Source organism: Mustela nivalis (assembly GCF_964662115.1).
Source record: "Mustela nivalis genome assembly, chromosome: X".
NCBI lineage: Eukaryota > Metazoa > Chordata > Mammalia > Carnivora > Mustelidae > Mustela > Mustela nivalis.
The window spans coordinates 55,023,242-55,042,299 of record NC_139040.1 but is presented as its reverse complement, the minus strand read 5'-3'; the positions used below and the strand labels follow the sequence as shown (position 1 = coordinate 55,042,299).

The window sequence follows — 19,058 nt, the reverse complement described above, 5'->3', positions numbered from 1 at the left end:
GTCAAATACTTCATAAGGACTGAATAAAGTTTAGTTGCTTTAAAAAAAACTTGTTGAATTAGGGGGAAAGTGTCAGAGTGAGAAAAATCATTGTAGTCTGAAGAATTCTACATATAGATTTATTTACACATGTCTTTAGTTTTTTTTAAATTTATTTTAAAGAAACAAACTGAAATAGTAACTGACTGTACAGAACCTCAGTTGGCAGACATATTCTCATAGAAAAAACCTTGGCACTTATGTCAAAAGATTTTCAGGGGAGGTGAATCGTGTGAGACTATTGACTCTGAAAAACAATCTGAGGAGTTTGAAATGGCAGGGGGTTGGGAGGTCGGGGTACCAGGTGGTGGGTATTATAGAGGGCACGGATTGCATGGAGCACTGGGTGTGGTGAAAAAATAATGATACTGTTATGCTGAAAATAAATAAATGAAAAAAAGTACATTTGTATTATTTATGTTTCCAAAAATGTTTAAAATATGTCACATCTTTCACTAATTTTTATTTTTTTTTAAAGATTTTATTTATTTATTTGAAAGACGGAGATCACAAGTAGGCAGAGAGGCAGGCAGAGAGAGAGAGAGAGGGAAGCAGGCTTCCTGCGGAGCAGGGAGCCCGATGCGGGGCTCGATCCCAGGACCCTGAGATCATGACCCGAGCCAAAGGCAGCAGCCCAAACCACTGAGCCACCCAGGTGCCCCTAATTTTTAAATAATAACCTCCAAAACATGGTTCCCAATCACATCATCTAAGAGAACTTTTATGGTATGGACAAAAAGTACAAAAGTATTCAGAAAAGGGAAGGAATATTTTTAAAAATATTTTATTTATTTATTTGACAGAGAAAGAGAGAACACAAGTAGATAGAGTGGCAGGCAGAGGGAAAGAGACAGGGAGAAGCAGGCTCTCCACAGAGCCAAGAGCCTGATGTGGAACTAGATCTCAGGACCCTGAGATCATGACCTGAGCCAAAGGCAGACAGTTAACCAACTGAGCCATCCAGGTGCCCCAAAAGGAGGGATTATTTTATACTGGAATGTCAGATATTATACTACAGATGACTTGCATAGACCTTAAAAGATTGATGTTATTGATAAGTAAATGAATTCAGGAAGAACCATAACAGAATAGACATAAAGAGAGTGAAACAAGAGCATATTTATGAAGGGCATAGTGAAGCCTGGTCAAGCTTGGATGGAAGTTTATACTAGGATCATACACTATTAGATTAGCTAGGATAAAGTCTCTGACCTTAAAGCAGCCATTCTGATTGAGTGCTCTCAGCTGTGCTCTGGGAAAAGTTGCTTTCAAACTTTTTTCTGGCAGCAACCCACAGTGTGTTTCTATTGAAACTACAGTTGTCCATTGAACAACATGGGTTTGAATTGTGCAGGTCCACTTATGTGTCAATTTTTTTACAGTACACTCTAAATATATTTTCTCTTCCTTGTGATTTTTTAAATCATATTTTATTTTCTCTAGCTTATTTTATTGTAAGATACAGTATATAATACATACATAAAATATGTGTTAATCAATAGTTTATATTATCAGCAAGGCTTCTGGTCAATAGCAGGCTATTTGTAGTTAAGTTTTTGAGGAGTCTAAAGCTATTTGCAGATTTTTGACTGCATGGAGGTGGGGACATCAGTGCCTCTCAGCCCCTTGTTGTTCAAGGATTAACTGTATATAGAAAAATTAAGGACAATCATGTAGAATAGAAGGGGTCAACTGGAAAGCAGAAAGAACAGCATAATGATGAGTCCAGAGGAATCCTTTAGTTCTGATATGAATAATGAGAGTCACAGTAAACTGGGTTTTGATGTCTCATCTAATGTCTTAGAATTTCTACAATTCCTTTAGAGTTTTCAAAAAAATACTACTTTTTTCTGAATATTAAAAGAAATGACTCATTCATATCTTGTTACTTAGGCATATAAGCATATTGTTTTTTTTATAGAGAGACATCAAGGTTAAGAAAAGAAATTAGATTTCACATAGCAACACAGTACACATACAATATATACATAAGTACACTCATGTACTACACTCTAAATACTCTGATATTTTCTTCTTTTTCGATATTTTTCTATTCAATTTTATTTTATTAGAACATGCTAGTTGGTACCCACTAAATTGATTTCAGTACCCAGTAAAGGCTGTGCCTCTCAGTTTGAAAAGTACAGTCTAAGGAAGTGGTTCTCAAAGAGAGATTATTTTACTCTCCCGCGAGACATTTGGCAATGTCTGGAAACACTGGAAACACTTTTGCTTCTTATAACTATTGGGTGGGAAGCTATTGAGGCCTATCTAGTGAGTAGAGGCCATGGATTGCTGTTAAATCTACACTGCATAGGACAGTCACTGCCCCACCTCCCTTAGCAAAGAATTATCTGATCCCAATTGTCAATGCTCACAGGTTAAGAAACTCTGGTATAGAAAATCCATTAATGGTAGAGGAGAGTTTACTTCAGAGATTGTATTTTAATTTCTCAAGCAACAGAGACTCAAGTGGTTCTTATACTGCCATCTTGCATCTTCCAATGAGTAGAGCTGGATGAGAATTCACTATCCCCTTTCCTATTGTTAGCTAGACCTAGCTCCCTTCTATAACACAATTATATATACAAAGAAAAGAGTTCAAAGTACCTGGAGCCATTAATTCAAGTGCCACTTCCTTTTTTATTATTATTAGAAGTATATCCTAAGATAGTTAGGTGTCACTATCCAAATTCTAAACTTCATGAATTGACTATAGAATGGTTAGCTGGTTTATAATCTTTTATTTCTCTCTTCTATTTGGTATTTTATTTAGACAGCTTTGGACATGCTAGTGTGCCTTTCCTGAGGTCATGAGCAGCATTAAATACCAAAGAAGGTATTTTTCATCCACTGAAACTCTGAAATAGATGCTTGTTGTTTTAAGCCAATAAATTTTGAGGTAACTTGTCACGCAGCAATAGATAACTACTACAGACTATTAAATTATCCAACTATGATTGTGGAATGATCTATTTTGCCATTTATTTTTGTCACTTATTTCTTCTTGTATTTTGAAGCTGTTCCATGGGGGTACATGGATTTATAATTGTTATATCTCCCTGATGAACTGACATTTCAGCACTATGAAGTGTCTTTCTTTTTCACTTATATTTCATCCTGAAATCTGTTTCATCTGATCAACATGGCCCTTCTGGTCTTCTTTAGCTTACTGTTTGTAAAGTATATCTTTTTACATCTATTTACTTTCAACCTATGTCTTTTTATTGAAATTGTTATCACTTTCAGACAGTGTAGAGTTGGGTATTATTTTCTTTTTATCCACTTTGACAGTTTATAGCTTTTACTTGGAGTGTTTCATTCATTAATTTCTAAAGTAATTATTGGCATGTGTTGGATTTTACCATTGTTTTTTTTTTTAAAGATTTTATTTATTTATTTGACAGAGAGAAATCACAAGTAGATGGAGAGGCAGGCAGAGAGAGAGAGAGAGAGAGAGGGAAGCAGGCTCTCTGCTGAGCAGAGAGCCCGATGCGGAACTCGATCCCAGGACTCTGAGATCATGACCTGAGCCGAAGGCAGCGGCTTAACCCACTGAGCCACCCAGGCGCCCACCATTGTTTTTTGTTTTCAACTTGCTGCCTCTGTTTCTCATTTCTCATTCCCCCTTAGCTTGCCTTTTATTGATTTATGTGAACTTTTTAGTATTACATTATAGATTTCCCCCACTACCCAAAGGTAGAGTATTCCTATGAAACATTTTGTAAGTTGAAATAACATGGAATGAAGAAGCAATTACCATTAATTCATATGGTAATATTTTAAGCATTCCAGATGCCCAGAATAACCTCTTTTTAAAGAAAACATTAGCTTTTCGGACACTTTGGGACACATCATACTAACTGATGTACAAAATAAATCAAGACAAAACTCAGATGCTCATAGACATAGTGCAAAGCTATGATGGCTTGGTGCTGAGAGGTTGAGTGCAGTTCCTCAGGAAAAGAGCTTGGTAGTGCCACTCCCAGTCCTCTGGGCATGTGCTGCTTCTACAACAGCTGACTACAAATGAATACTGAAAAACAATTTTTAGCTGGTTATAATAACCATTCTCAATGAAGTCAGTAAAATATGGTTTCAGTAAGTAAAACTTCCAGCAGAGAAGGAGAAAAAATAGGACATTAGTAAATGGAAATGTTAGAATTGAAAAATACATTTTCAGAAATTAAAATTTCAGAATAGACTTAATAGCTAAATGTAAATGGCAAAGGAATGAGTGGATGTACTTAAAGTTAGATTGATTAAAATGATCTAATGTGAAGTACAGAGAACGAATAATACTGGTATCCCCACTTTTTGAAAGTTCACATTCTAGCACTTTACTCTAAGGGAAGACCTATATTGGTATCTGTTTCCACTAACTGAAAGAAATACAAAGAAGATTTCCATTTTTACCAAAAATTGTTGTATATTAATTCCAACACTGATTCATCTTGGTGTCAGATCTAATTGATTTTTTCTTTTTTGGATGTGTTCTATTTTCTTGGTTCTTTATATGACTCATCATTTTCTACTTTATTCTGGATATTTTGAATGTTAAATTGTGGAGATTTTGGACCCTGTTATTTTTCCCTATTGAATGTTGTTTCCTTTGTTTTAGCAGGTGATTTTTTTGAAGTGAGGCTTGGGATTGAACTTCAAACTTCAAAGTCTGTTCAGATTGGATTTAAATGAGTCTGTATGTAGGGATTACCCGTGAATTGCTAGTTTGCAATCTCTGGTCTAGAATTAGATGGTCTTTTTTTAAATTTATTTTTTATTTATTTTCAGCATGACATTATTCATTATTTTTGCACCACACCCAGTGCTCCATGTAATCCGTGCCCTCTATAATACCCACTACCTGGTACCCCAACCTCCCACCCCCGCCCCTTCAAAACTCTCAGATTGTTTTTCAGTGTCTATAGTCTCTCATGGTTCACCTCCCCTTCCAATTTCCTCCAACTCCCTTCTCCTCTCTATCTCCCCATGTCCTCCATACTATTTGCTATGCTCCACAAATAAATGAAACCATATGATAATTGACTCTCTCTGCTTGACTTATTTCACCCAGCATAATCGCTTCCATAGGGATAGAGGGAACATTCCTGAACTTCATCAAATCTATCTATGAAAGACCCACAGCAAATATCATCCTCAATGGGAAAAAGCTTGCAGCCTTCCCGTTGAGATCAGGAACACGACAAGGATGCCCACTCTCACCACTCTTGTTCAACATAGTATTAGAAGTCCTAGCAACAGCAATCAGACAACAAAGAGAAATAAAAGGTATCCAAATTGGTAATGAAGAAGTCAAACTCTCTCTGTTCGCAGATGATATGATTCTTTATATGGGAAACCTGAAAGACTCCACCCCCAAAGTACTAGAACTCATACAGCAATTCAGCAACATGGCAGGATACAAAGCCAATGTACAGAAATCAGAGAAATCAGTGGCTTTCTTATACACTAACAATAAAAATACAGAAAAGGAAATTAGAGAATCAATTCCATTTACTATAGCAACAAGAACCATAAGATAACCTGGGAATAAACCTAACCAAAGAGGTAAAGGATCTATACTCGAGGAACTACAGAACACTAATGAAAAAAATTGAAGAAGACACAAAAAGATGGGAGACCATTCCATGCTCTTGGATCAGAAGAATAAACATTGTTAAAATGTCTATACTGCCTAGGGCAATCTATACTTTTAATGCCATTCTGATAAAAATTCCACCCATATTCTTCAAAGAGCTGGAGCAAATAATCCAAAAATTTGTGTGGAATCAGAAGAGACCCCAAATCGCTAAGGAAATGTTGAAAAACAAAAATAAAATGGGGGACATCTCGTTAGAATTAGATGGTCTTTAGCTGAGATGCTTTCAGACTGTTCCATACATGCCTAATCCTGAATTCAGTCAGAAATGTAGGTGGGGAGTTTGGGGATCTGCAGTATGGTTCTTTTCCTTGTAGGAGTCTTCCATTCTCTTCAGCACTCAAATTTTCCTGGGTTCAATTTTCATGTTTTATAGGCCAAAGAGAGACTGCTTGTGGTTTTTTGTTTTGTTTTGTTTGGTTTTGGTTTTGGTTTTGGTTTTTTTCCTGCATGAGTCCCAGCCAGTTGCAGTTAGCCTCAGGCTAAAATCCTCAGCAATAGGAATTTACTAGTCACACTCCTCCAAGTGAACTTGTACTGCAAACCCAGCAGACACTTCTGTTCATTCTCTAGTACATTCATGTATCTGTTCTTTGTTGTATACCCAGGTTTTATAATTATTTTATACAGTGGGATGGAGGTGGAGAGTTAGGTGGAGTCTTAATTTATCACACCTGAAAGTGGAACTTTCTGTAGTTTTAAATTTTAAATGTCAAATTTCAATAAAAAAAATAAAAAATAGTACAATGGATCCCCATATGCCCATTACCAGACTCCATTATTATCAAGATTTGCCTCACTGGTTTCATCTACCTCTTTTTTGCTTTTCTCTTTTTTCCTAAATATTTAAAACAAAGCCCAGACATCCCATTATTTTGCCTCTACATTCTTCTGTATACATCTCTAAATATCATGGACACTCTTATATAACCACAATGCCATTATTTTACCTAGAAAATTAAAAATATTTTTTATATTATCTAGCCCATAAATAAATGTCCTGATTGTTTAAAAATGCATGTTTGCACTAGAATAAAAATAAGATCCACAATTACATTGGAATGATAATTGTGTGGTTTCTTTAAATCTAGAGCAGTTATGTTCTCTTCACCTTCGTTTTCCCTGCCATTGACTTGTTGGAATTACCACCTTAGTTATTTGTATGGCATATTCCACATTGTAGATTTATCTTTTTCCTTGAGGTGTCATTTCATTTGTTTGTTCCTCTATGCTTTATATTTCTAAATATGGAAGTTAACTCTAGAGATTCAATTAGGTTCAAGGTCAACTTCTTGGCAAGTGTACTTTGCAGATGGTGCTGTGTGCCTAATATTACAGTGTCTGGATTGCCTGACAATTTTTGTGTTTTACTCTACCAGAAATCACAAACTAGTAATGCATAACCAAATCTTGCACATTAACACATTTGTATCCAACTGTTAGTTGCTATTTCTTGTTTTGTTTGCATTGTTGTTTTTCCTAAAGTAATTCAAAGGAAAACAAACATAAAACCTGTAGTTGTATCTTAATCAAAAGTAGTAAATAGGAAGAACACAATTGCTTTCTGTTTCAATATAATTTGTTCTTATACTAGACATCTCTATTCATTTTTATTACCTGCCAGACCCCTGTAAACACATGAGTTTGTGACTGCTGCTATATTTTTTCTCCAACCCATCACAGCAAGTACACCAAAACTCTGATCACAAGTATTGAATCCACCCTTAGTAATCAACTAACATTTACCCAAACCATATATAATTAGTTTTGTTGTACTGAAAACTCTGTATGACTCATAGCGAATCTCCAATTTGAAGTTTACATTGTCTGCTTTTTAAGAAATGAGAAAATTAGGGAAATTTTAAAAATATCTTTAACCTTCCTCTAATCCTGAAAAACAAAATTATCCAGGACCATAAATGATCTTTGATATCCCTAAAGTTTTGAAACTGGTTAAACTCTTTAAAAATTTTTCCCATGCATTTCATCACAAAATTAAAAGAATTTAAAGTGGTTCATAAAGCTAAATCATTGATGTCTTCCATATGCAATATCTTCACTTGGACTCCTTCAAGGGAAGCCACAAACAAAAGGCCATAAAGACCTCATATGAGGGGCGCCTGGGTGGCTCAGTCGTTAAGCGTCTGCCTTGGGCTCGGGTCATGATCGCAGGGTTCTGGGATCGAGCCCCGCATCAGGCTCCCTGCTGGGCGGGAAGCTTGCTTCTCCCTTTCCCAATCCCTCTGCTTGTGTTCCCTCTCTCGCTGTGTCTATTTCTATCAAATAAATAAATAAAATCTTAAAAAAAAAAACCTCATATGAAACGAGTTCTTACAAACTCACATTTGTTGAAGAAGACAATTATTTTAAACTAACAAGGGATATAAACACATATTAAAACTTTAGAACCCCAGGACATGCAGACCAGAAAGTTAAAAACATAAGTTTCAAGTTGGACATCATGTTTCCAGTTCTTTCAGGAAAAATACATTTATCTAGTATCTAAATTGAGACAAAGAAGTCAGAAAAAGTGGGGAATTACCTAAATAATGTATTATAAGTGGTCTCCTTTAGATTATTTTTGAATGCCTTTAACAACTGGGTGTGTAAGTTAAAAGCTGCTTTTAGCACTTCCTTGACAGCTTACCTTAGATTTTGCTAAACTTGGCAGCATTATAAGGGTCATATTTTCACACAGATGCACTCTTCCTGAACAGAATGTATTTGACTGAACCAAGTTTTTCTTTCATGCCAGGCATTTATGTGTCTGCTTTCCATAACAAACAGTAAGACAAAGCTTATCATTCTGGACTATCTCCCGATATTTCCAATTTAGCTATGAAAACAATATTTTTTATTTTGTGGTTTGGAGGAGAACCTTTTAAAAGTTACCTCTTTATTTTTTAATTTTTTTAAGATTTTACTTATTTATTTGAAAGAGAGAATGAGAGAAAGAGAGAGAGAGAGAGAACACAAGCACTTGAGAGCAGGGAAGGTCAGAGGGAGAAGCAGACTCCCTGCAGAGCAGGAAGCCCAACCTGAGACTATCCTGGAACTCCAGGATCATGACTTGAGCTGAAGGCAGTTGCTTAACCAACTGAGACACCTAGGTGCCCAAAAGTTAATTCTTTAAAAGAATATAACATTGCCCCTCAATAATCATTTTATGTCCTATGCTTTGAATTTTGTTTGCATTTCTTCAGATATCCCCAAATCTATCCTTCTATCACCTGAACTGGAGAAGTTTGAAAGTTATCTTTTTTTTCCTCTCATATAATTTAGAATTTTATTATAGCTCTTATTTGCATTATTTTCTGTTTCATATACTAAGTTTAATCAAATTGAAGCCAGCATTTGTTTTGTTTCTGGGTCTTTGACAGAGTTTTGGAAGAGTCTCAAGCTGCCAGAGTTTTGTCTGAAATAGACTGATTTTCGAGAGTTCAGCTGTTTTCATACTCTATCCTTTCAGAATGAATGGTGTCTCTCCAAATAAAAGGGCAAATTATTATGGTAGGTTAGGAGGTAAAGTAAGGAAAAACATCTTGCAAGGCTATATCGAAAACAAAATTGGAATATACCATAAGCCTAACTTCAGAAGTTCCAAGAATAACTGTGCCAAGCATCATGAGTCTTCCAGAGAAGTCAAAACATCCAATGAAAACTTTGACACTGAAAAAATAACTATTCAGTTTTTCATCCTGAAGCAGTTTATTAGAAGGAGACTGGCAAGACCCATTTTTAAATGGTCACATTTCTATGAGGAAGAGAAAGAAAAATGATTTTTTCTATTTGTAAAATAAACTGAATGAATTAAAATTGATATCTTAGCTAAATATAATTTTGCCATCGTAATCATCATCACTACCTTTATGAGCCTAAATGACTGATTTGGAATAAAATGTTAGCTTATTTTGCATGTCACCTTAATTCCTTTTTTAAAAAGATTTTATTTTTAAGTAATCTTTACAGGCCCCAATGTGGGTCTTGAACTCACAACCCCAACATCAAAAGTCACATGCTGGGGTGCCTAGGCGGCTTATTTGGTTAAGCATCTAATTTCAGTTCAGATTATGGTCTTGGGGTCCTGGGATAAAGCCCTGCGTTAGGCTCCCTGCTCAACAGGAAGTCTGCTTGTCCCTCTTCTTCTGCCCTTTCCCCTGCTCAGACTCTCTCTCTCTCTCAAATAAATAAATAAATAAATAAATAAATAAATAAAATCTTCAATTAAAAAAAGAGTTACATGTTCTTTGACTGAGACAGCAAGGAGCACCTGTCATCTTAATTCTTTACTGTCATGCTTTCCTTTTTAAAATTTGTCTTCTTGGGGTGCCTGGGTGGCTCAGTTGGTTAAAGCCTCTGCTTTCCACTGTCATGATCTCAGGGTCCTGGGATCGAGCCCCGCATCGGGTTCTCTGCCCTGCTTCCTCCTCTCTTTCTCTCTCTCTTTCTACCTGCCTCTCTCCCTACTTGTGATCTATGTCTGTCAAATAAATAAATAAAATATTTTTAAAAAATTGTCTTCTTTAAGACCTAAATGTGAGATGCAAAACCATAAAAATCCTAGAAGAAAGCACACACTGTAATTTCTCTGACATTGGCTGTAGCAACATTTTTCTAGATATGTCTCCTTAGGCTAGAGAAACAAAAGCAAAAGTAAAACATTGGGATTATATCAAAGTAAAAAGCCTCTGGGATGCCTGGGTGGCTCAGTCAGTTTAGTGTCCAACTCTTGATTTAGCTCAGGTCATGATCTCAGGGTGGTGACGCTGAGCCTCACACTGGGCTCCACACTCAGCATGAAGTCTGTTTGTCCTTCTCCCTCTGCTCCTCCCCCTGCTCCCATTCTCTCTCTCTCTGTCTCCCAAATAAATAAATAAATAAATAAAATCTTAAAAATAAAAAGCTTTTGCACAGCAAAGGAAACAATAAAAAAAAACTAAAAGACAACCTATAGAATAGGAGAAGATAGTTGTAAAGGACATATCTAGTAAAGAGTTACTATAGAAAATATATAAAAAAAAGTATACATCTCAACACAAATAAAACCCCAAGTAATCCAATTAAAAAATGGTCAAAGGCATGAACAGACGTTTCTCCAAAGAAGACAGAGATGTCTAACACACAAGAAAAGATGCTCAACATCACTCATCATCAGGGAAATAAAAACCAAAACCACAGTGGTTTCTCACACCTGTTGGAATTGCTAAAATTAACAACACAAGAAACAAGTGTTGGGAAGGATGTGGAGAGAAAGGAACCATCCTATTGTTGGTAGGAATGCAAACTGGTGTAGCCACTGTGGAAAACAATATGGAGGTTCATCAAAACCTTAAAAGTAGAATTACCATATGATCCAGCAATTGCTCTACTGGGTAGTTACCCAAAGAATACAAAAACACTAATTCAAACAGATACATGCACTCCAATGTTTGTAGTAACATTATTTACAATAGCCAAGATATAGAAGTAACCCAAATGCCCATCGATAGATGGATGGATAAAGAAGATGTGACATAGATAGATGATAGATAGGTAGATAGATAGATAAGACAGAATATTACTCCACCATAAAAAGAATGAGATAGTTCCATTTTTGACAATCTGAAGAGCATTATGCTAAGTGAAATCAGTGAGACAGAGAAAGACAAATACATGGGATGCCTGGGTGGCTCAATCAGTTAAGTGTCTGCCTTGGGCTCAGGTCATGATCTCAGGGTCCTGGGATCAAGCCCTACATCAGGCTCTCTGCTCAGCAGAGAATCTACTTCTCCCTCTCTCTCTGACCCTCCTCCCTGCCTGTGATCTCTCTCTGACTAAAAGAAAAAAAGAAAGACAAATACAAAATTATTTCTTAACTGGGATATATGAAACAAAATGAACTAAGGAAAAAAATTTAAAAACCCAGACTCTTAACTATATATAACAAACAGATGGTTATAGGGGTGAGGAGGTGAAATAGGTGTGGGGGATTAAAGACTACATTTATCTTGATGAGCACTGAGTAATGCACAGAATTGTTGAATTATTATATTGTACACCTGAAACTAATATAACACTATATGTTAGCTATAATGGAACTTAAAAAATAAATGAAAGTCGTGTTCTTTCACCTCTGAACTATTCAAAGATGCTGTTATTATTTTCAACTCCTAGGTACACATTATTCATTCTTTAGATATAATATAAAACTAGAACAACTATTTTGTGCTGAAATATATTTTGCCATTTTTGCTTGGAAAAAAATATCAACTTTCTTATAGACAGAAAACTGATATATAGAGATATTAGTTGGTTCTTTAGTACGTAGGAGTGCTACTTGTACACAAAATAAGGTACTAGAAAATGTTGGTGCATGTATTATTCAGTATGACTTCAGATCTCATCACTAAGACTATTTTGAATAGTGACTGAATTAGATACAAATCAGATGCTGAAATCCAGAGGAGGATAAATGAACTCTTACATAGAGATTGGCAAAAGAACCATAAAAAATAATTTTATGTCACTGGAATATTAGTTAAAATTTATTTTTAGTCTCTTTTTCTCAGGGCTCAATATACTAATTATAAAGCAAAGATTACAATTCATGAACTGAGCCTTCTCAGCATACACAAATGTTTGTGGAGCTTTCAATTAATTTGAATAAAAAACTGAACTTTGCTGCACATGTGTAAATTCCCTGAATTTTCTAGGCCATTCCAGCCTGAGGATAAAAGTCATATCATCAGAAGAGCAATAAAACTATTTTTTTCCTGATATTTCCCTTATAACTATTACAGAACCTCCCTATGTAGTTTAAGGAGTTCGAGAAGAATGTTTAGGGGGGGAAGAAAAAAAGATGGCGGAGAAGTAGCAAGCTGAGACTGCTTCAGCTAGCCAGAGATCAGCTAAATAGCTTATCTAAAGATTGCAAACACCTGAAAATCCATCGGCAGATCGAAGAGAAGAAGAACAGCAATTCTGGAAACAGAAAAACAACCACTTTCTGAAAGGTAGGACCGGCGGAGAAGTGAATCCAAAGCCACGGGAAGATAGACCCCGGGGGGAGGGGCCGGCTCCCGGCAAGCAGCGGAGCAACCGCGCACAAAATCAGGACTTTTAAAAGTCTGTTCCGCTGAGGGACATCGCTCTAGAGGCTAAACCGGGGCGAAGCCCACGCGGGGTCAGCGTGGCCTCAGGTCCCGCAGGGTCACAGAAGGATCGGGGGTGTCTGAGTGTCGCAGAGCTTGCGGGTATTGGAACGGGAAAGCCGGCTGCAGAGACAGAGCCGACAGTAAGCTCACAGCTCGGTGTTACCTTGAACCGGTCGCAGGCTCGGTGAGCTCGGAGCGCGGCCGGAGGTCAGGCAGACGGGAGTGACTGGGCGCTGTTCTCTGAGGGCGCACTGAGGAGTGGGGCCCTGGGCTCTCGGCTCCTCCGGGCCGGATACCAGGAGGCCGCCATTTGTATTCCCGTCCTCCGGAACTCTACGGAAAGCGCTCAGGGAACAAAAGCACCTGAAAGCAAACCCGAGGGGATTACTCACCCCAGCCCCGGGTAAGGGCGGTGTAATTCCGCCTGGGGCAAAGACACTTGAGAATCACTACAACAGGCCCCTCCCCCAGAAGATCAACAAGAAATCCAGCCTAGACCAAGTTCACCTACCAAGGAGTGCGGTTTCAATACCAAGGAGAGCAGCAGAATTCCAGAGGAGGAGAAAGCCAAGCACGGAACTCATGGCTTTTTTCCTGTGATTTTTTTAGTCTTGCAGTTAATTTAATTTTTTCTTTTTCATTTTTTTTTTTTCTTCTCGCCTTAGGGTAAATTTTTTTTTTTTAACTGTTACCTTTTTCTTTTTTAACCATTTTTTTTACTAGTTTATCTAATATATATATATATATATTTTTTTTCTTTTTTACATTTTTCTCAGGTGTTTTCTTTTTTAAAAAATTCTTTTCTTTTCTTTTCTTTTTTTTTTTTCTTTTCTTTTTGCTGTTTTTTTTCTTTCTTCCTTTTTGAACCTCTTTTTATCCCCTTTCTCCCCACTCACAATTTTGGATCTCTTCTAATTTGGTTAAAGCATATTTTCCTGGGGTTGTTGCCACCCTTTTAGTATTTTACTTGCCCCTTCATTTACTCTTATCTGGACAAAATGACAAGACGTAAAAATTCAACACAAAAAAAAGAACAAGAGGCAGTACCGAAGGCTAGGGACCTAATCAATACAGACATCGGTAATATGTCAGATCTAGAGTTCAGAATGACAATTCTCAAGGTTCTAGCCGGGCTCGAAAAAGGCATGGAAGATATTAGAGAAACCCTCTCGAGAGATATAAAAGCCTTTTCTGGGGAAATAAAAGAACTAAAATCTAACCAAGTTGAAATCAAAAAAGCTATTAATGAGGTGCAATCAAAAATGGAGGCTCTAACTGCTAGGATAAATGAGGCAGAAGAAAGAATTAGTGATATAGAAGACCAAATGACAGAGAATAAAGAAGCTGAGCAAAAGAGGGACAAACAGCTACTGGACCACGAGGGGAGAATTCGAGAGATAAGTGACACCATAAGACGAAACAACATTAGAATAATTGGGATTCCAAGAGAAAAAGAAAGAGAGAGGGGAGCAGAAGGTATACTGGAGAGAATTATTGGGGAGAATTTCCCCAATATGGCAAAGGGAACGAGCATCAAAATTCAGGAGGTTCAGAGAAGGCCCCTCAAAATCCATAAGAATAGGCCCACACCCCGTCACCTAATAGTAAAATTTACAAGTCTCAGTGACAAAGAGAAAATCCTGAAAGCAGCCCGGGAAAAGAAGTCTATAACATACAATGGTAAAAATATTAGATTGGCAGCTGACTTATCCACAGAGATCTGGCAGGCCAGAAAGAGCTGGCATGATATTTTCAGAGCACTAAACGAGAAAAACATGCAGCCAAGAATACTATATCCAGCTAGGCTATCATTGAAAATAGAAGGAGAGATTAAAAGCTTCCAGGACAAACAACAACTGAAAGAATTTGCAAATACCAAACCAGCTCTACAGGAAATATTGAAAGGGGTCCTCTAAGCAAAGAGAGAGCCTACAAGTGGTAGATCAGAAAGGAACAGAGACCATATACAGTAAAAGTCACCTTACAGGCAATACAATGGCACTAAATTCATAGCTCTCAATAGTTACCCTGAATGTGAATGGGCTAAATGCCCCTGTCAAAAGACACAGGGTATCAGAATGGATAAAAAAACAAAACCCATCTATATGTTGCCTCCAAGAAACACATTTTAAGCCCGAAGACACCTCCAGATTTAAAGTGAGGGGGTGGAAAAGAATTTATCATGCTAATGGACGTCAGAAGAAAGCAGGAATAGCAATCCTTATATCAGATCAATTAGATTTTAAGCCAAAGACTATAATAAGAGACGAGGAAGGACACTATATCATACTCAAAGGGTCTGTCCAACAAGAAGATTTAACAATTTTCAATATCTATGCCCCCAACGTGGGAGCAGCCAACTATATAAACCAATTAATAATAAAATCAAAGAAACACATCAACAATAATACAATAATAGTAGGGGACTTTAACACTCCCCTCACTGAAATGGACAGATCATCCAAGCAAAAGATCAGCAAGGAAATAAAGGCCTTAAACGACACACTGGACCAGATGGACATCACAGATATATTCAGAACATTTCATCCCAAAGCAACAGAATACACATTCTTCTCTAGTGCACATGGGACATTCTCCAGAATAGATCACATCCTCGGTCCTAAATCAGGACTCAACCGGTATCAAAAGATTGGGATCATTCCCTGCATATTTTCAGACCACAATGCTCTAAAGCTAGATCTCAACCACAAAAGGAAGTTTGAAAAGAACCAAAATACATGGAGACTAAACAGCATCCTTGTAAAGAATGAATGGGTCAACCGGGAAATTAAAGAAGAATTGAAAAAAATCATGGAAACAAATGATAATGAAAATACAACAGTTCAAAATCTGTGGGACACAACAAAGGCAGTCCTGAGAGGAAAATATATAGCGGTACAAGCCTTTCTCAAGAAACAAGAAAGGTCTCAGGTACACAATCTAACCCTACACCTAAAGGAGCTGGAAAAAGAACAAGAAAGAAACCCTAAGCCTAGCAGGAGAAGAGAAATCATAAAGATCAGAGCAGAAAAAATGAAATAGAAACCAAAAAAACGATAGAACAAATCAATGAAAGTAGGAGCTGGTTCTTTGAAAGAATTAATAAAATTGATAAACCCCTGGCCCGACTTATCAAAAAGAAAAGAGAAAGGACCCAAATAAATAAAATCATGAATGAAAGAGGAGAGATCACAACTAACACCAAAGAAATACAAACAATTATCAGAACATACTATGAGCAACTCTACGGCAATAAATTTGACAATCTGGAAGAAATGGATGCATTCCTAGAAACATATAAACTACCACAACTGAACCAGGAAGAAATAGAAAGCCTGAACAGACCCATAACCAGTAAGGAGATTGAAACAGTCATTAAAAATCTCCAAACAAACAAAAGCCCAGGGCCAGACGGCTTCCCGGGGGAATTCTACCAAACATTTAAAGAACTAATTCCTATTCTCCTGAAACTGTTCCAAAAAATAGAAATGGAAGGAAAACTTCCAAACTCATTTTATGAGGCCAGCATCACCTTGATCCCAAAACCAGGCAAGGATCCCACCAAAAAAGAGAGCTATAGACCAATATCCTTGATGAACACAGATGCGAAAATACTCACCAAAATACTAGCCAATAGGATTCAACAGTACATTAAAAAGATTATTCACCACGACCAAGTGGGATTTATTCCAGGGCTGCAAGGTTGGTTCAACATCCGCAAATCAGTCAATGTGATACAACACATCAATAAAAGTAAGAACAAGAACCATATGATACTCTCAATAGATGCTGAAAAAGCATTTGACAAAGTACAACATCCCTTCCTGATCAAAACTCTTCAAAGTGTAGGGATAGAGGGCACATACCTCAATATCATCAAAGCCATCTATGAAAAACCCACCGCAAATATCATTCTCAATGGAGAAAAACTGAAAGCTTTTCCGCTAAGGTCAGGAACACGGCAGGGATGTCCATTATCACCACTGCTATTCAACATAGTACTAGAGGTCCTAGCCTCAGCAATCAGACAACAAAAGGAAATTAAAGGCATCCAAATCGGCAAAGAAGAAGTCAAATTATCACGCTTCGCAGATGATATGATACTATATGTGGAAAACCCAAAAGACTCCACTCCAAAACTGCTAGAACTTATACAGGAATTCAGTAAAGTGTCAGGATATAAAATCAATGCACAGAAATCAGTTGCATTTCTCTACACCAACAGCAAGACAGAAGAAAGGGAAATTAAGGAGTCAATCCCATTTACAATTGCACCCAAAACCATAAGATACCTAGGAATAAACCTCACCAAAGAGACACAGAACCTATACTCAGAAAATTATAAAGTACTCATGAAAGAAATTGAGGAAGACACAAAGAAATGGAAAAATGTTCCATGCTCCTGGATTGGAAGAATAAATATTGTGATAATGTCTATGTTACCTAAAGCAATCTACACATTTAATGCAATTCCTATCAAAGTACCATCCATCTTTTTCAAAGAAATGGAACAAATAATTCTAAAATTTATATGGAACCAGAAAAGACCTCGAATAGCTAAAGGGATATTGAAAAAGAAAGCCAACGTTGGTGGCATCACAATCCCGGACTTCAAGCTCTATTACAAAGCTGTCATCATCAAGACAGCATGGTACTGGCACAAAAACAGACCCATAGATCAATGGAACAGAATAGAGAGCCCAGAAATAGACCCTCAAATCTATGGTCAACTAATCTTCGACAAAGCAGGAAAGAATGTCCAATGGAAAAAAGACAGCCTCTTCAATAAATGGTGCTCGGAAAATTGGACAGCCACATGCAGAAAAATGAAATTGGACCATTTCCTTACACCACACACAAAAATAGACTCAAAATGGATGAAGGACCTCAATGTGCGAAAGGAATCCATCAAAATCCTTGAGGAGAACACAGGCAGCAACCTCTTCGACCTCAGCCGCAGCAACATCTTCCTAGGAACAACACAAAAGGCAAGGGAAGCAAGGGAAAAAATGAACTATTGGGATTTCATCAAGATCAAAAGCTTTTGCACAGCAAAGGAAACAGTTAACAAAATCAAAAGACAACTGACAGAATGGGAGAAGATATTTGCAAATGACATATCAGATAAAGGACTAGTGTCCAGAATCTATAAAGAACTTAGCAAACTCAACACCCAAAGAACAAATAATCCAATCAAGAAATGGGCAGAGGACATGAACAGACATTTCTGCAAAGAAGACATCCAGATGGCCAACAGACACATGAAAAAGTGCTCCATATCACTCAGCATCAGGGAAATACAAATCAAAACCACAATGCGGTATCACCTCACACCAGTTAGAATGGCTAAAATCAACAAGTCAGGAAATGACAGATGCTGGCGAGGATGCGGAGAAAGGGGAACCCTCCTACACTGTTGGTGGGAATGCAAGCTGGTGCAACCTCTCTGGAAAACAGCATGGAGGTTCCTCAAAATGTTGAAAATAGAACTGCCCTATGACCCAGCAATTGCACTATTGGGTATTTACCCTAAAGATACAAACGTAGTGATCCAAAGGGGCACGTGTACTCGAATGTTTATAGCAGCAATGTCCACAATAGCCAAACTATGGAAAGAACCTAGATGTCCATCAACAGATGAATGGATCAAGAAGATGTGGTATATATACACAATGGAATACTATGCAGCCATCAAAAGAAATGAAATCTTGCCATTTGCGACAACATGGATGGAACTAGAGCATATCATGCTTAGCGAAATAAGTCAAGCAGAGAAAGACAACTATCATATGATCTCCCTGATATGAGGAAGTGGTGATGCAACATGGAGGCTTAAGTGGGTACGAGAAGAATAAATGAAAGAAGATGGGATTGGGAGGGAGACAAACCATAAGTGACTCTTAATCTCACAAAACAAACTGAGGGTTGCTGGGGGGAGGGGGTTTGGGAGAAGGGGGTGGTATTATGGACATTGGGGAGGGTATGTGTTTCGGTGAGTGCTGTGAAGTGTGTAAACCTGGTGATTTGCAGACCTGTACCCCTGGGGATAAAAATATATGTTTAGAAAAAATAAAAAATTATATTAAAAAAAAATAAAATAAAAGAAAGAACAAGAACCATATGATACTCTCAATAGATGCTGAAAAAGCATTTGACAAAGTACAGCATCCCTTCCTGATCAAAACTCTTCAAAGTGTAGGGATAGAGGGCACATACCTCAATATCAT

The 19,058-nt window shown here is 37.3% G+C and overlaps 1 long non-coding RNA gene across 1 annotated transcript in view; it reads left to right on the top strand.

The window, feature by feature from the left end:
• LOC309855577 overlaps nt 1-18,837 on the top strand; it is a 226,849-nt gene extending 208,012 nt beyond the window's left edge. The window contains exon 4 of the long non-coding RNA XR_014306873.1: nt 18,669-18,837. This is a non-coding gene — a long non-coding RNA (uncharacterized lncRNA). The remainder of the gene's footprint in view (nt 1-18,668) is intronic.
• Nucleotides 18,838-19,058: the final 221 nt, after the last annotated feature.